This window comes from Crinia signifera, chromosome 9 (assembly GCF_055691185.1).
Source record: "Crinia signifera chromosome 9, ASM5569118v1, whole genome shotgun sequence".
NCBI lineage: Eukaryota > Metazoa > Chordata > Amphibia > Anura > Myobatrachidae > Crinia > Crinia signifera.
Window position 1 is genome coordinate 120,304,437 of NC_139225.1, and position 18,443 is coordinate 120,322,879.

Here is an 18,443-nt window from a genome sequence, read left to right on the forward strand (position 1 = left end):
ATGTTCTTTCCTCCCACGTAGTGCAGCTTCCTGTGATGCCTAGCAAACAACACTTAGCTGTTAAGATCTCCTTTGCAATCCCTGTATCGGTAATAGTTTGTTTAACTCTATCCCAAAAGTTTGAGACCAATCTGCATTCCCATATTAAATGTATAAAAGTTCCAGGAAGGTATCCACACTTTGGGCAAGTTGCGGAGGTTCTTCCTGAAAATTTTAATAGAGTGGTGGCAGATAAATAGGATCTATGCAGTATATAGAGTTGCGTCTGTTGGACACGGAGCGCATTTGTGGCATTAGCCACTGACTGTTTTGCCGCCTTCCAGTCGCCCTCACTCAGTGTACCCACATCCGCCTCCCACTTTTCCTTTAACCCCATTAGTCCATCACTGTGTTTTTTTTGGCCAATGTAGCTATATAACCTAGAGACTAGTTTTTTTTTATTACTAGATTTCAATAGCATTTTAATCGGGGACTCCCCGAATATGGGAGGACTGTTAGGGAAGTGTACTTCCAGGGCACTCCTCAACTGGAGGTAACGGAAAAAGTGTGTCTGGGGTAGATTAAACTCTGTTTTGAGCTGTAAAAACGATTTAAGCCCCGTTGAATCGTATATTTGTTGGAGGGTGGTCACAGTATAGGGATGCCATGCTTTTTCTACCTGTAGTGCTTTAAATTCCCTATTTGTAAGCAACCCCGCCAATTTATACTCCTTGTCCACAAAGTCTATATCCATTATACATGGAATCGGCCATAATTGGGGATCTTAATAAATTTCTCCCTTAGTAGCATTTAGATTTTTATAATGAAGTTGTTTAAGGTGATGTTTGTATTTCTAGTTTAAACAATGAAACATCAAACTTTAAAGAACTTGCGTTCTTACATCCATGAAGACCTTAGGAAATAAAAAAAATATATACAGTACTTAATTTTATTATTGAACACATTCATCAATATTTATTTAATGGATGTTTTAGCTCCAATGAACTTCCATAATGCAATATGATTTATCCCTGATGTTATTATTTTATGCTTATTAATGCAAATATTGTGTACTTTTAGAAACATATTAAAGAAAATTTAGCTAAATAATTGAAACATTTCAAATTCGTACAATACTCATTTATGTATTTTTCTTGCAAAAATAAATATTCTGCTGCTTCTGGCATTATTTTGTCATCTACAACACGCCATGTTTTGCAAGCACTTTTAAACAGGCTTTGAAAGAAAACATTGTAATTGCTCTTGTCTTAAAAGAAAAGCAGAGCTACCTTCTGCCAAGAGTCTACAGACTCCTCTGCAAAGTCTGTCCTGACATTCTCTGCACTGGCATTTTTCAAAACAAAGTTGGCATATTGTGATAATTTGGTGTCCACACAGAAAATAAATCCATATTTGCTTAGTTATGTTTTCAATTTTTTTTTTAAACCGAGCATTCAGTCTCTGAACTAGCAATCTAATTTAGAGGAAACAAACAAACAAAAAATTATATATACCCGTATATACTCGAGTATAAGTCGACCCGAATATAAGCCGGGCACCTAATTTTACAACAAAAAACTGGGAAAACGTATTGACTCAAGTGGGACCCTCACTCGAGTATAAGCCGAGGGGGGCTTTTTCAGCATAAAAAATGTTCTGAAAAAGTAGGCTTATACTCAAGTATATATGGTGTATATATATATCTATATCTATATATATATATATATATAGATATATATATCTATATATATATATATACAGATGGGGCAGGTCCCATCTTGGCAGTGGATGGCGATGCCAGCCGCCATCCCCCGCCAGCGCCATCTGCATAACGAGAAGGGGACGCGCGCGCACGAGAAGCGCGCGCGTCCCCTTCCGACGACGCTTTCAGATGCTCCCCCGGGTCACCGCCGGCTTGTTGGCGGTAACCCGGGGTCCCCGCCGCCTGCCCGCACCCCCCCTAACCCTGTCCGTCTCCCTGAGGCGGAGACGGACAGGGTTCCCGTCACCCCGCCGACGGAGATTGAGACGCACGCGCATCTCAGTCAGATGGTGAGGCAGGCCGCTGGCAGATCGCCAGCACTGGCGTTCTGGCGATTCGCCAGCAAGGAAGAGGCCTGCCCCATCTGTATATATATATATATATATATATATATATATATATATATATTATAAGGCCATGCATAGAGGATAGGTACAGTATTGTGAATGATTTTTGGTTGATTATAAGGAAATAAAAAAATAGTACCCAATTCACTGTGCATATTAAGGTATAAGAGTGCGGGCTAGAGTCAGGTGGGACTATAGCTCAAGGATACCACCTAAAAATAAAGTAGACCCATCTGCAAGATAACAAGATAATGACCAGTGGCCAAAAAGTATAAGTATTTCAATTGTATTTCTATTTTCCTCACAAAATTATGCAGTCCTGCTACATTTCTGTATTTAGTAAGATATTGATGCTAATAAATGAGCATGCCTAGATGGCACTGTACACACTCACACAGCACTGATCCCACCCACATTGCACTAGCCTTACCCAGGGGCGTCGACAGGTTGGCTGGGCCCCGGCAAAATTAAGGGAACGTGGCTTCCGGAGGGGGTGTGGCCACACCCCCGTAAAAAAAAGAAACAAGAGGGAGAGAGGTGACAGGCTGCCACTGTAGCTATCTTTCTCCCCAGCTCAGCAAACGGCACTGAGCAGCTTGTGCGGAGCTGGGAAGAGAGACGCTGTGCTTTTGCTGGGCCTATTCAGGGGGCGTGAAGTGCCTGTCCCTATCATACGCCTCTGCTGCTGGGTCAGGTAGAGCTTTCCCCCATAACTGGTTATTGCTTGTTTACTACAATATTACAGTATTTTTGCAAGGGAGGAAATGTTATTTTGGTAAATGTTTATTTTATTTCATATATTATTTGTTCTTTGATTAGATTATCATTTCTATAAATGGTTAGATATAACATTTTCAATATAAGAGTTTTCCCTACCTTTGTGTCACAGGGCTGTGTGATTTGTTACCTGCTTCCAGCTTTATAAATGTCAGTCTGATCTAAAGCAGGGAGATTGGAAGTTATTTGTTAGCAGTACAATAACGATGCTCATATAGCTGGTCACAGCTTTGTATGCAGGAAAGGAGCCTGAAATCCCACGGAGAAGTGCTATGTGGATTGTCTAGCGAAAGCTGCACTGAATGCCTAAACTTCCACAGCAATAAACACAGAACATCCTGGCCAAATACATCAAGCTTGATGTACCAGCAAACTCTGTAATGATGTATTACAGAGTTTACATGATACATGATGTATAGATGCGCTGCAATCTAAAAGTTTGTGTTTTATTCAACTTTGTATTGTTAAGGATACAGGAGCTTTACAAAAACAAAAAAAGCATTCTGGGAGAGATGTATCAAATGTTGGAGAGAGATGCACTGGAAATAGACAAGGTATGAAACAATCAGCTTCTGTCATTTTTCAAACTGCCTGATTCAGTCCCATTCGCCATCAAACAGGTAAACGCCACTTGGCAAAATGCCCCACCCCCCAGAGTTGCAGAGGGTGGGGAGCAGGCACTAATTACATGGGCCCGGGATTTCTGGAGGGGCCCGGCTGGGGCCCTGGTCCGACTTCCCCCTCCGTCCCTCCCAAGCAGCAGCACTCATGCTGAGCCTGCTGTCAGTACAACACATGCTGTGTTGTGTGCTGCTGCTGCTGAGGTGTGTGTGTGTGTGTGGGGGGGGGGTAGACGGGTACTTGTTTCCTAGAACGGTGCCCAGATTTTCTATGTACGCAAACTTAGGAAAATCACATGGGCCATTTCAGTGGCGTGCGATGCAATTTTTTAATGTCATTTATTCACTGCTCTGTGTGCCCCAGGGGATCGCATTGCATTGCATCGCACCTCCCGCAAAATCGCATGCGATTTTATAGGGTGTGCGATGCCATTACATTAGCTATACAATGATATGATTGTATGACATACAATGATGTTTTACGCACCCCCCCACTATCCATGCCACCTTGAAGCGTGGCGATCACAGCGGTATGTGCCCCCCTGAAGTTTTCATACCTCCACTATCCACATTGGCGTGGAGTTGATTTAATATAGTGTGGCGATCGCAGCGAGCCACCGAGCCCGAAGCGTGGCGAGCGCGGCCTGAGTGGCGAGCCCCACGAGGGGACGTGGATAACTTTACATGTTTTCTGCGTCCCCTCGGGGGGATCGCTGTGCTCGCCACACTTCGGGCTCAGTGGCTCGCTGCGCTCGCCACACTACGGCTACGGGGTGGCGTGGATAGTGGGGGATTGCGTAAAACATCATTTTATGACATACAATCATAATATTGTATACCTAATATCGCATTGCATTGCACAAATGGCCCATGCGATGCGATTTCCCTACGCAGAATACCAGACTAAGCAAATAGCTTAGTGGGCACCGTTCTAGGAAACAAGTACCGGTAGACGATACCAACAATACCCCCTCGAGAGTTTTTCACCCCCCTAAACATTTTGGGGGTGTGGTCTAATCAAGGTTGGTGCCATGCCCCTGTGATTAGGCCACACCCTCACATTTTACTGGGACCCTCCATACCTCTTGGCGGCCCTGACACCCCCCCCCCCCCCCCCCGCACATTTGCAAGAAGAGGTAAAGAGTTTACGTTTTTCATCTTTTTATGGAACATGGATTATTGTTAGGGTCGATTAATATTTTGGGGCCTAACTCATATATTCTACATAAATATCAATAATAGCAACCTGTCAACTGCAGCATGATTGACATGCTTTGCCATTTAGGGGGCAGAGTGGGGGAAGCAAACTGGCAAAATGTATCATATTTAGGATGCATCACTGGCATTTTGAGTTTATGCTATCAAATAAAGACTTCCTGGACCCATACAGCCAGTCTGAGTAAGCTTCAATTTATGCAGACTGACCTCCGCCTGCAAACATTCGAGAATCGCAACCGATGGTGGCAATGGTAAATAGGATCTTATAGATGGATTCGGTATGAAATCTCGACGGTCAAAATCCCGACAGGGTCAAAATCCCGAATGGGTCATAATACCGACAGGGACAAAATCCCGACAAGGACAAAATCCCGACATTTAAAATCCCGACAGGGTCAAAATAACGACATATAGATTGTACAGGTAAAACAGTCAACATCACTTTGTGTCGACAGGTCGCAAGGTCGACATGGGTTTTTTCACAGTTTTTTTACCCGAATGTCGACACGGTCAACATGGACACAGTTTGAAGTGAACCGCAGCCCCTCACATCGCTCGCTTCGCTCGCAATGCTTCGGGCACACTATTTTATTCTCCCACCACGCTCTAGTGGATGGTAGGGCATGAAATACCGCCTGTCGGCACATGTCGGGTCAAAAAACAGTGAAAAAAAACATGTCGACCTCGTGACCTGTCGACACAAAGTCATGTTGACTGTTTTACCTGTACATTATATATGTCTGTATTTTGACCTTGTCGGGATTTTAAATGTCGGGATTTTGTCCTTGTCTGGATTTTAAATGTCGGCATTTTGTCCTTGTCGGGATTTTGTCCTTGTCGGTATTATGACCCATTCGGGATTTTGACCCTGTCGGGATTTTGACCGTCGGGATTTGGACTGCATCCCTCATAGATGCATGCAGGACGCCTTCTGCTGCATTTGAATTTTATTTGCACCAAATTGCACAGTCATTTCCCTGTGGCTGAACAATTCCTTACAATCTGAATACAGCCTTAGACAAATTACTGGTAATAAATAAAATATAATTGTTACTCTTATTGTTTTATTGTTTGTGCAACCCTTGCTGTATCTTTCATTAATAAAAAAATAATGCTTAATCTATTTTTCTCTTCGCTTTTAATCCTTGTCTTGGTAGTATCAGCAGACATTCCTCACATTGGGCCTAATTCAGACCTGATTGCAGGACAAATTTGTTCTCAAAAATGGGAAAAACTATGTGCACTGCAGGTGGGGCAGATGTAACAGGTGAAAAGAGAGTTCGATTAGGGTGAGGTGTGTACAAACTAAAATCCAAATTGCAGTGTAAAAATAAAGCAGCCAGAATTTACCCTGCACAGAAACAAAATAACTCACCCAAATCTAATTCTCTCTGCACATCTGCCCCCCTGCAGATACAGAACAAATTTGCCTGCAATCAGGTCTGAATTACGCCCATTGTACACACACAAAGCAGCTGTCTGATTATAGTGTTATATTCCAAGGTCAACAGCAAGGTCAGTTTATATTGGAAAATTACATAATCACTTTCAAATCTATTTTGAAGAATGAGATTTTTTATTTCAGTTGAAGCGAGTAGCCGGCATCATTAAAATGATAAAAATTAAAATGATTTTACAGTATACAATAATGCCCCAAATTTGTATGCTTGAGAGCTTTCGTTTACTAAGATTGTTTTATAATAGGCTTACATTATCCACTCAGATTAAATGACCATGTGTCCAGCATTGAATCGTTGCCGCATTTAGGCTAGCATGTTGTTCCCTATTTTCATACATTCTTAGAAATTTAATTTGCAAAAGGAATGTGAAGCCTACACAGAGCAATAGCTGCATTTTACTGATGAACTGTTACAATACAAATAAGCAAAACAATTAATGTGGGGAACCAGTCGTCCTTATCAACATGTGTAAAAGATAAAATGTAGAATACAGTATACAACACAATTCCTAACTCAGATCTGTTGTACAGTGTGTAACACAATAGGTCAGATCTTCCATTCTTTTGTGGCTGAACTCTTGGGTCAATTCAAATACATCACTCCTAAAAGCAGTGGAGGCTCCAGAGGGGCCAAATTTAAATAGGGGAGGCGCAGCAACTGCCATCCACTGCCATTCCAAACAGACTCACGGGCAGTGAGTGTGGCTCCGCTATTTGAATTTTGAACTGTGCTGCAGCCGCTTCTCTGGAGCTGCCACTGCAGGCTGGGGGCGGGATGCTCTAACCCAGAAATGCGGTAAAAACCCTGCTATCGTTTTATTTACCGCATTTCTATATTCTTTAACCCCCCTCCACAAGGTGTCAGCAAAAGCTGGCGAATCCCTGCAGAAGTCTAAGGGCTTCTTACCGCAGTGCTGTGTGAGGGATCTGTCACGGATCCCTCCCAGCATGCCCTGCGGCCATAGCTGCATCGGCAAGGAACAGCTCTTATTGCGTTAATGATCTCATATGTTAAAGCATATGCGATCATTAAGAATGCGGTGACCGGCAAAGGGGGGCTACGGATGTTTGAACATTCCTCCCTAAAACTGTATGGTAACCTCAGATTCATTGATTTAGTTCACAGCCCCATAGAACTGAACAAAAATCCACACAAGGGTGGCAGGATCAGCTCCCATTGCCAGCATTTCTATGCCATGTAACACCCACTAACGGCAATGCATCAAATCCTTCAGGCAGAAATTGGGTTAGATCGCTTAGAAATTATGCATGGATCAGTCCATTTGTATGGCCCCAGGCGATCGTGATTCGCGGCCCCAAGCCCGCTATCGCCCGCAGACATGTGCAGAGATATGTATGCACTGTCTATCTTGATAGATCACATGGTTTGCCCATAAACAATAGGTAAAACCCCGCTCAGCAAATATTACTCAGTACATATTACTTGTGTGCTTAGCACGTCGCTCAGAATGGAGACTGGCGTCGCTCCTTGTGTATGGGGAGAAGTGATAAAGTGCCTGGTACTTTATCAACGGCCAATCAGCTCCGAATTGTCCCTTTTCAAACCCAGCCTGTAACCAGGGCTGGCGCCACCACTAGGCAGCCTTAGGCATTTGCCTAGGGCGCCGGCCATTGGAGGGCAGCATGTGAGCAGCTCCCCCCCTCTTGGAGCCATATGAGCGGCACCCCCCCCCCCAGACTGTGGCAGTGGCCGCTTCAAGCTTGCCTCCCCCTCTACTCGGCAGCGGCGGCCGCATCCTCCCCGTTCCCCAGACAAGCTTCAAGCCCCCCTCTGCTGGCAGCAGCGGCCACATCCCCCCCGGACTCAGCAGCAGCCCCCGCATCAGCTCACCCCCGCTGCCTGTAACTTAACAGTGAGGAGCTGGCTGGTGATAAGGCAAAACGAGGGCAGCATAGGCCAGAGTGCAGTTAAGAGCCCGGGGATTTGGGGGTTAACTATATAAGCAATGCAGCATCGTGCAGTGGGATGATTCACAGGCATGTTAGCATGTGGGGTCGCTGGGCCAATCAGCACCAAAAGGGGAGGCAGCTTAAGCGGGGTATATAGGGTCCAGCTCTGGGGGGAGGAACTTCCTCTTGGAATCCGGATCCCCACCCTCCCTTCCCTTTTTTCTTCTTTCTTTCTCTGGTCCAAATTGCCTACGGGCTGTCCAAACAATTGGTAAATTCAGTTTTAGTTTAAGAATCGGTGAGAAGGCGCTCTCGACCAGCAGTCTGGTGAGGTGTCAGGTGGTCACCGTGCGGTATTACCCCCCCTTGCCAGGACGGTGGGCGAGTCCCAAGTTGAGCGGCGACGGTGGGCACTTCCTTGAGGTGTCCGCGCCTTACCTTAGAGGGGGCGGGGAGCCGTCACGGTGCAGGCTGTACCTTACGTAAGGGGTGTGTTTGTTAGATTGGAGCGATGCAGTCGCTGCCATTGGCATACACCTCTGACTGGTGCTGGTCTCAAGTGCTCTTTTTGGCCATCCCTTTGATAGACAAACAAGGGCATACCACCTAAATAAATAACTTGACCATTTTAAACTTACGCCATGGTTATCTGAGTCTTATTTTTAGTTAAAGGTGTCTGTGTGAATTATTTATAGGCATTTAAGGTAAAGGTAACATTACAAGGCAACCAACATAATCCCTTGGGCGCCTTAAGTACCAGGCACTTTATCACTTCTCCTCCATTATCACTGCTTCATACATCTACCCCTCTGCACCGAATATGTTAAGGGTTGGCACTTACATGGCAAGCTTTTTTGCATAAGATAAATCTTGTGCTCTGAATTGTGCATCTGTTCTGTCTAGAAAGATCTTTAACACATTCACTGCGGGTCGTTAGCTGGGTACACATCTTAATGATTTATCTGTCCAACCTGTCTGAAGTAAACAAAAATTGTGTAATGTATGAAGTCTAAGTACAATTAAATTTGCTCCCAAATTCTGAAAAGCAGACAATAATCATTCAGATAAATTAGTTAAAGATGTCCGATTTACGACATTTATCAGAACCTATGGTTGATTGACATTTGCTCCCATACATTGCCAGATTTTTGTTTAGACCAGATAGATTTAATGGATAAATCTTTAAATGTGTATGCAGCTTTACTCATAGGTGCCTACTTCCTGGGTGCTCTCTCCGGGATGCAGGGGTGGGCCACTGACAGGGCGGGATGGGGGTGGATCACCAATGTGGGGGCATGGCCAATGCGATTGCGTCTTTATAGCCCCTGCTGTGCAATGCTGTTATTTCAGGCATTGCATGGCAGGGGGCGGGGCTACAGTGACGTGATTCACGGCATATGCTCCCACAGACACCCCCCTCACCGTGGGGGTGGGGGGGGAGTAGTATGTGGGAGGCTGCCTGGATTTCGGTGGCATGACTGCCTTTGCAACCCTGGCTTTACTGTGTCTAGGAGAAGTATTTATGTACAGCCAATGTTTTTCTGTTTTCCCCTATTGCTTCTAAGGCATTCTGGTTCCAGTATATACTGTAGTATGGAAATTGGCATCTGGCTATACTGATCCTGTTGTGTGCACATTACTTTGATTAGATTTGATAATGAAAGCATCACTCTTAATCTAAAAGCCTTGGCTGATGTACAGAGAGCTGCTTTATAAGTTGGCTCCATATAAATAAACAATAATAATAACATTAAACCCACAACCTTGGTAAATTCTTACACATTTAATTATTTAGCAACATTCTAATTTCTGGTAAAATGTATGTTATGTATAGTATACAGGGGGTGAGCCTGTTAGGATCTCATTAGTAAAAACATGTTTTCCCAGTGAATCAGCTAACCTCGTGTCAGTTTGAGGAAAGAATGTTTAGCTTTGACACATTGTATTTTTCTAGTTCATTGTTTACTGGTCTAAGCTATGCCAAACAATACAAGAGTATCACTTTATTTGAAACTTGTACTGATTTATATTATACTGTACAGGACTATGGTGTATTTCAAGCCTCTGTGGAGTATGGCCACACCCCACCCTGGAGGCGGTCCACACACCTAAGTATGGGCCCCTATCACTACATTGCCCCCTGTGGACCATTCTTGCCCCAGGTTGACACTACTGCTATAATAATAATTATAATAATTATAATTATAATATTTACTTACAGTATATATGTAAAAAGTGCCAGCACACTGCTCACTATTTTGCAATTGAGATTAAACAAGACTGAATACAAAGGAACAAAAGGGAAAGAGGCCGTGCAAAAAGGACACAAGAAAGCTGAAATGCAATGAAATGGTTTACATACAACTCAGGGTATAATTGACACATTATTAAATACCTATATAAATGTTGAAGTAATTTGGACACACTCACATATTGTTCATGCAGGATATCACATTTAGCACTTAAAAACAAAAACAAGTACCAAATAAATGAAAGTTATGAAAGCAAATGTAATATGAAAAAACGATTAGGGATAATCGGGGTTGCAAAAGAACAAAAAAAACAAAAAAAAACAGGGTCTCTCACCTATGGCACAATAGCGCTGGGGCTCTTCTCAACTAAAACAGATAAATCAGCTTTTTCCCCTGTGGTAATATTGCTCACAGTAAGCCTGGCAGCAAATTCACTTCTTGGGCATGTTTGTGCTTGTAGAACTAGAGCATGTTCTGGGATTCAGAGCTCAATGGGACTCTGACTAGTTATAACTAAAAATAGTTAAATAGTAAAAAATCAGGAGTCTCACGCTAGGAACCTATGGTAGAAATATGTTTAAACCTATATACTGTGTAACAGAAACTGGACAAGAACCTATTGCAGGACGTCACTAAAATGACTTTAAAACAATTGGTGAGGGATCCCACTCACAAAGATGAAATATGAGACATTATATTTACAGATGGTGACAGGATATCAGACATACAGTATAAGTGGGTGAGAACCTAGGATCCAGTAAAGATCAAGCAGTTTGATATAGTATAAAGACAGGGTCCAACTCATGCCACACAAAAACAAAGGTGTTGGATTGTAGGAAAGCTTATACTGCAAAAATGGGGAGATGTGTTTGTGATTCATAAGCAGATGGAGGATTTTGAAAGGACTGCAGGAGAGGCGGGAAAAATTAAAAAGTGTGATACTAAAAGCAACAGAACTTTGGGCCTTATTCTAGTTCACTATTTGTGACAAAATCCTTCTTAGATGGACAAAACCATGGATATACATTCCACAACACTAGAAAAACTTTAAGATATGCTGGTAGTACATTTAACAGAATTATTGTGCCAGTGCACAAAAGTAGACGCAAGGAAGAAGCAAGTTACTACAGACAAAGCCTTACATTGTCAGTAGGGGACATAATCAAAACACGATTAAAAGAAGAGTTGTAGAATATCTTAAATCCAACCACTTACTGGATACCACACAGCATGGATTTAATGGGGGAGAAGATCACGCCAAACAATTCCTACTTACTTTACTGACACCATGATAAAATAATAGTTTAAGGGGCATAGCTGTAGCGGGTGCCGGACAGGGTCCCGACTGTCGGGATCCTGACAGGCATTCACCCAACGTCGGGATCCCGACTGTCAAAACACTGACAGCCGGGTTCCCGACGGCCGTTGACTATTTTCCCTCGTGGGGGTCCACGACCCCCATAGAGTGAGAATAGACTGTCGGACCCCTATACCACACCCGCTGTAGCATATCTAGACTATACTAAGGCAATTGACATGGTACCACATTACAGACTGCTAAATAGACTGAAAGGTGTGGGAATGGATTATAAAACAGTTATATGGACAAATCCAATGTCCTTTCAAAGGTTGTGATGATACGCCAGTATAAGCAGGCAATTATAAATTAATAAGTGCATTTCTGCTTTGGACAGGACCAATAAAGCCAGATTCCATAGAACAAAAATATCTTTAGCGACAGTCAGTGATATTAGATGGACAAAGCCATGTGCACTGCAGGGGGGCAGATTTAAAATATCCAGCAGAGAGAATTAGATTTGGGTGAGTCATTTTGTTTCTGTGCAGGGTAAATACTTGCTGCTTTATTTTTACACTGCAATATAGATCTCACTTTGACGTAAAACCCCACCCAAATCTAATTATATCTGCACATGTTGCATCTGCCCCACCTGCAGTGCACATAGTTTTGTCCATCTAAGAAGAATTTTGTCAGAAAGAGTGAACTAGAATAAGGCCCTCAGTTCCTGCTGGAGACTGCTGAAAAATAGCACTGGCGACAGTTATCTGTGCATCATTTCTCATCCTGAGGCTCAGGATGAGAAATGATGCATTGATAACTGTTGCTAAAGATATTTTTAGACCTGCGCAGATATTAAAAGCTGACAATCCTGACAGGACATACTGGAGTCAAATCATATGCTGGGCGGTCCCGCTCCTGCTCCTGCCAGCCTACTCTGCTTGTTGGGGTAAGCTGCCTTATCGCACTCTGCTGCAGCAGCTGCTCCAGGCCCAGGCTGTAATGGATGCCGCCGGATGGCGATGGAGGGAAGGGGGGAGGTTGTTGTCGGCGCCCAGTGGGTGTGCATGAGAATGTGTAATAGTGCACACTGCGCGGGGCGTGATGGGATGGGGGCGTGCACTGCAGGGCGGAAGTGTGCTTACTGTATAGCGGTGGCCTGAGGGTATGATAAGATTGAGCAGAAATACGGCAGTCCAGCAGTGGCTTGCGGGGCTCGGGTGGCCCGTGGATGCTCATGAATTTTGGTGGGTGGAACTTCTACGGAAATTCATGAGCACCCACTGGCCGTCCGAGACCCGCAGGCCACTGCTGGGCTGCTGTATTTCTGCTCAATCTCATCATACCCTCCAGCCGCCGCTATACAGTAAGCACACTTTTGCCCTGCAGTGCACGCCCCCATCCCATCACGCCACACGCCCTGGAGCACCCACAGAATCAGTGCCTATGGTTCAATACCTCAATTCGTGTTAAAGCAACTCCTTTATTAGGTTTGATTGGAATTAAAAAGTCCCGTCTCATGTACTGTACAAGTGAAAGTAGCAAACAAATTAAAAAAATACACCCACATACAGTAAAGTATTCATCATTATAGGCAAAATTTATGAAGAAAATGTTATCTGCTTTAAAGGCCAGCCTGCAATCAGTCAATCTGGTCGGTTTTCAAAAACACGGACCTCCAAAAAAGAGCCATATGCAGACGAGCTAGGATGCTTATTGACCCTCCTAGCATCCTTAATAAACATCTGCTGTGTGGGGGTGGCCATTTTAAAAGTGACATTCTGACAGGAGGAAGATCTGCTGTTCTCGGCGGGCAGCAGTTACAGTGGACTGGGTGGCAGCAGTGAGGAGGGGAGGGGAGGAGAAGGGGAGAGCCAGGCCAGCAGCAGCATATTCGTCAGCGGCGGCCGCCCCCACATTAGCCCCCGGCAAAGAGCTATTGTTACAGCACTGATTTTACTAAATATAATGTAAATAAATCTCCCAAAATTTCTTGCTCCATTGGGCTAATTAGTTTTCCCAAAAGGTTTAATATGGAAGCATTTTTTAAATGAAGAAAAGAATTGGGGGTCAGTTACCGAGGTAACTGTAGGGGCGCCTGTATGAGTGGCTTTCGCTAGCAGCTGTCAAAAAAAGGGGGTGTCAATCCCTATAGAAAATGCTAGAAAAGGATGGTAGACTGCGCTCATTGATGACAGAGTGAGGAATTAAAAAATAATAATATTTTAATTATACAAATAGCATGCTATAATAAACATATAAAATGCAGGGTACACAATAATAAGGTACACAATAAAAAAGAAGGGGAAGGGGGAATGTCAAGGATGTATGAAAATAGCTGCGTCCACTTGTTAAAGTGATATCACCTGGTTTGAGTCCACAGTCCAATGGATAACCGTTTAAATTAAGGAGCAGATGGATTATCGAAAACTGGCCGCGGCGGTACTCAAATGTGGTTTTTCTTCCAATTGTAGTAGGGGGTAGCGATCCTCCCAACTTGGATAGGAAATAGTGATTGAGTGTCCGCTGTAAAACCCTGGGTGGGTATTAGATAGGCGGCTTGCCTTCAAGAGGTGAGTGCCTCACTCCAGGTTGGTATGGCCGGTGATGGTGAATAAGTAGAAATCTCCAAACGGTTCTCAGTGGAAATAGGTGGCAGTGGAGGGCAGCATTTTGTGGTGGGCAGTTAGGAGCCTGGGCCAACGCGTTTCACTGCACAGAGCAGCTTTTTCAAGGTGGTTTGAAACAGGCAAGGGTAGGGGTATTTATACCTGAAGTACTCAGGTAAATCATGTGCACCTGTGTGCATAACAATCAATTTAGCACAATATAAAAACAGTTAATAACATTCCTCATAATGAGCAGGAGACAGACCCAAACAAGAATACATTATACAAAGCAAAAATGATTCGGAGGTGATAGAAGCAGGAGAGTAGTATTTGAGTGATCAAGGTTCAGAATTTTTTGGGAAGGGTTAAAAAAACTCCTGGAACCCTGTGCCAAGCATGTTGGACTTCATGGTCAAATATGTGGCACAGTCAGTAAGTTTAATGGCTCTAGCCCAGTGATGGAGAACCTTGGCAGTCCAGTTGTTGTTGAACTACACATTCCAGAATGCCCTGCTTCAGTTGGCTATTTGGCCAAGATAAAATGGTTGCAGGGCATGCTGGGATGTGTAGTTTAACAAGAGCTGTAGTGTTAAAGGTTCCACATCAGTGCTCTAGCCCATTTTCTTGTGAGGCTGATGACATTTCAGCATCTCCTAAGTTTTACAAGGCCAACAGCAGCATTGTTCTTCACTTCCCCATGCAGATTCTTTACCAGCTTTTTGTACAGTATTAGACTAGGCATCTTAGCACATACTGTATACCCAGTCTTTCTACAGCAGGCATGGTCAGCTCCTGACATACAAACACTGGTTCATTCTGTGATTTCAGTAGTGGCCACAGAGCTAACCAGTGATTTGATTCCCTGACCTTATATATAAGAATGCAAAGTGCTTATGTGCTATTAGCTTTAGGGTCTGAATCTTAATGGGCCCCCTGTGCCGCCAGGCCCTGCAGAAGCCATGTGGGTTGCTATGGTAATTGTTATACTCCTGTATATATCCATGTATTATTGAATGTTTTACTACTTGTAGCTGTGTACAGCAAGCTTTGTTGTATTTTCATGGATCTATATTTGAAATTCGGCCAAGTGCATGTCTGTCAGGATAACGGATCGTGTGTGTTTAGAACAAATTGTGAGTGACTTCCTTGAGTTATGTATTACAAGATATAAAATGGATAATAGAATGTTGAGTTTATATAAGGTGAAGGGCTTGTATGGCTGCACAATGCAGGGATGCCGGAGGGTAGGGTGTGTGTGTGTGTGTGTGTGTATATGTATGGGGGGGGGGGGGGGGTAATAATTACCACAGGCCTGGCTAGCTGTGCAGGGAGAGAATATAACCCTCCTTGACATGAGCGGACAAAGTTTTCATAAATTTTTGGGGCCCAAGTGTGGCCAGTCCCTTGTGGCTTGACCACGCCTCTTCTATCACCCATCATTGTTCTCTATGACCATGAATTGATGCTGGTGAGGGGTTCTCCATTGTATAGAACTGATTCTGCTTAAAACTCTCTCTCTGAGATTTCTTACATGTAAATTAAATCCACACTAAGGGCCAGATGTATCAAGCTTCAAAACGTGACAGAGAGTGACAAATAACCAACCAAGCAGATACTAACTACAATTTTTCAAACCCAGCAGGTAACATGGCAGTTAGAAGCTGATTGGCTGGTTGTTTATCACTCTCCATCAGGTAACATGGCAGTTAGAAGCTGATTGGCTGGTTGTTTATCACTCTCCACGTTATCACTTTTTGAAGCTTGATAAATCTGGCCATAAATATTATATATTGCTATGGCTTGAAAATTCAGGGGGTTATTCAGATCTGATCTCTTTTCTGCTAAATTGTAGAGTCCTGCCATCCGATAAACGCCACCCTGTGAAAATATCAGAGATCGGCAAATAGCGGCAAATCCATTCGCCACTCACTTACCATTGAATGATTTCCCCAGTGTATGCAGTCTATGTATCCCAGAATCTATTTGGTCGGTGTGATAAAAACGGTTGATCCAGGCCGGAGCTGATGTCACGTGCCCTACCAGAAAACGCCTAGGCACTCCTGTGTTTTCCCTGACACACCCAGCAAATGGCCGGTATCCACCCCCAAACGCTAGCTTCCTGTCAATCAACTTGCGAACGGCTAGCGATGATGAAATCTCTGGATATTATCGCAGGATGGCCTTGCGCATGCGCGCTATGATCCGTAGGCCTCCGTACTCCATCAATAATCGACTGGGCTGTGAAATTACAGCCCAGCGATCAGGTGTGAATAACCCCCAAAGCCAAATAGTTTTATAGTTACATTTATGTTATACTCCCTTGCACTTATTTTCCATACTAGATAGCTATCATACAGTACAGAGATGAACCGTTGTTATTCTTCCCATCACCCGCTGCACGTCTGGCAATTTTCATTCATCGTGCAACGGAATCCGAACATAAAGCTGACATGCTCTATTGTACATTAAAAATGTTCATATTGTGCAGATGAAATACAATCTATTATTAATTCAAGCGTTCTGGAGCCTGTCTAAAATGAAATATTTTGCTTGGAACAGAATTTAATTTTACTTTCTCTAACTAATCTCCTCAAATACTAAATTATTTCCTTAATATTGTACAGTCTAGCTGTATACATGTACCGATAAGTCACTTCAATTGCCGTCACGATGTGAGTGATGTGCATGGATGTATACAATTAGATTACCAGAGCAGACATTTCAGGGAAGAAGATGTTCTGTAATGTATATTACATATTTGGGTACAAGCCATTCATTTGTAAAGGGTAAGTGTTAAAGCAATCCGGAAAGCCGGCTTAAGAAAATTGACCCAAGTTTATTCATGCAGAGGAATATTGAGTTTTACCACACGATTTTAAAAGAGCAACAAATATTAAAACACTATAAAGGATTGAAAGCATTTCCGTTATATGAAATATAGAATTGCCCTTTTAATATCCATTCTTTGCAATATGCATAGCTTATTTCATAACGGAAGAGTTTAGCTGCAGGAACAAATGGAAATGAATAAATACTGTAAATACAAATACAAAAAAGTTTGTTTTTCTTTTAGATCACATTCATTCACTGATTGCTTTTTAATCACCTCTCCCTTGGCCTATTATAACAAGGTGCATTCGTAGATATCAGGAATGTATAAACTGTTCCTCGCACCGAGCAAAACTTTATTATTCTATTATGTATTTAAAAATGTAATAAAATGTGCTTGGTTATTTATAACAGGCAAAACATTGGCTTTTGACCATTATGAAGGAACTTTGGGCCTCATTCAGACCTGTGCGCAGCTTAGATAACAGGTAAACATCACGTGACCGAAAGCCTGCGCCGACCTCCCAAATTCCTTAACTAGCAAGTGCGGGGATGTGTACACTAACACGACCCTCGCATGCGGCTGTCCTGGACGAAAATTTATTCGATGGTCACTGACCATCGAATGATTTTTCATCAATCTATACTTACTTTTATCCTGGACGGAGATGGCCGAAAAGTGGTTTGGCGCTGACGTCATGTGAAGTCAGCCACCCGCCCTACCATAAAATGCTGTCTGTTCCCCTGCTGCCACCCCCTGTCCACCCCTGGACCTCCCTGTCCAGAGCGAATGTCTTCACACTTTAACACTCACCAAAGCTGCTCACTACTGGATCAGCCCCTTTATGGATAGGATAGATACTATTGGTTTCACTCAGATACTATTTGTGTGGTTCTTCTGCACACAACATCAACCATATTGGTACCTCTCAGGTTACGCAGCATGGCTGGTGTTTTCACTCTGTCAGGGCCAAGAAATACACAGTATCAGTCAACAAGGTGAATATTGGACATCTGAGGAAAACTCAGGTTACTTAGGATAACCGAGGAATTCATACTGCTGAAGCCAGTGCAGCTACAGTACATTCTGGAACACAGCTAGTGGCTTCAGTACATCTAGAAAATGGTACAGAAGACATTTTTGACAATTTTTCATACTGTTCATGTGCAAAACATTGGGGAAATGGCCGCCATACCAAATTTCCTGAAGACCTATCCACTACCTAGTGCTGACCTAGTCACTGTCCCAGCAGTAAGTCTTTAGAGAGGTAAGTATTTAAAAAATGGATGTACTGTAGGGTTTGTAACGTGGCACCTGTGGGCCCAGGAGCCTATGTGCACTGCACCAATTATAGATACGCCTCTGTCTGTCTCCATGTGCTC

The 18,443-nt window shown here is 43.4% G+C and overlaps 1 protein-coding gene across 4 annotated transcripts in view; it reads right to left on the minus strand.

The window, feature by feature from the left end:
- LOC146035903 (5-hydroxytryptamine receptor 2A-like) overlaps positions 1 to 18,443 on the minus strand; it is a 556,425-nt gene that overhangs the window by 154,314 nt on the left and 383,668 nt on the right. Inside the window, exon 4 of one of the 4 annotated variants that reach the window (XM_083159608.1) lies at positions 2,965 to 3,026. The exons of the other annotated variants lie outside the window; for them this stretch is intronic. The gene's annotated coding sequence lies outside the window, so the exon portion shown is untranslated. The remainder of the gene's footprint in view (positions 1 to 2,964; positions 3,027 to 18,443) is intronic. 4 annotated transcript variants of the gene reach the window in all.